The sequence below is a fragment of the Octopus bimaculoides genome, chromosome 29 (genome assembly GCF_001194135.2).
Source record: "Octopus bimaculoides isolate UCB-OBI-ISO-001 chromosome 29, ASM119413v2, whole genome shotgun sequence".
NCBI lineage: Eukaryota > Metazoa > Mollusca > Cephalopoda > Octopoda > Octopodidae > Octopus > Octopus bimaculoides.
In genome coordinates, this window is record NC_069009.1 from 3,272,105 (window position 1) to 3,272,908 (window position 804).

Below are 804 nucleotides of genomic sequence, written 5' to 3' on the forward strand. Positions count from 1 at the left end.
TCTATCTATCTATCCCTATTATGTCGAGCATTTTGTAAGTTCTGTAGAGGGACTGGCCCGCAAACCCTCTGCGTCCCACCTCGAAGGTGGGGGTCACATCTTACTTGCCTCTCATTGTTTTGGCCCTAACTCTATAGCTCACCATGTTTCCTCTTCTTGCTCTTGTTAACGTCCCCAGAGCAGTCCTTTCAGGGAGCAGAGAGTTCTCACAGAGCCAGGGGCTGGTGTAAGACCCATGGAGGCCCTAAACACTTAAAAGGTTTTGCTGCCCCCATATATATATATATATATTATATGCAATTCAAAATATATACAATAGGCACAGGTTTGGCTGTGTGGTAAAAAGTTTGCCTACCAACCACATGGTTCTGGATTCAATCCTACTGCGTGGCACCTTGGGCAGGTGTCTTCTACTATAGCCCCAGGCCAACCAAAGCCTTGTGAGTGGATTTGATAGACGGAAACTGAAAGACCCCTGTCATACACACACACACACACACACACACATAAATAGCAATATGAAAATAAATGGAGGTACCACATATTCCCCTCCATTTTCTTATTACTATATCAATTTAGGGTAAAATCTCCTTTTACCCGCACCCATTTATAGCACTTGGTAAAAACACTAGTGTAATAGTAATTGGGTACCCTCCCAGCAGTATATTGGATAGATACTATCCCTTAGTGGGTTGGATTCACAACCCCTAACTCTCTTGGATTATATATATATATATATATATATAAATTCATGGACGTATATAACCCTGGTGCTTCCTGTATGAAGCACATCCACAGATATTG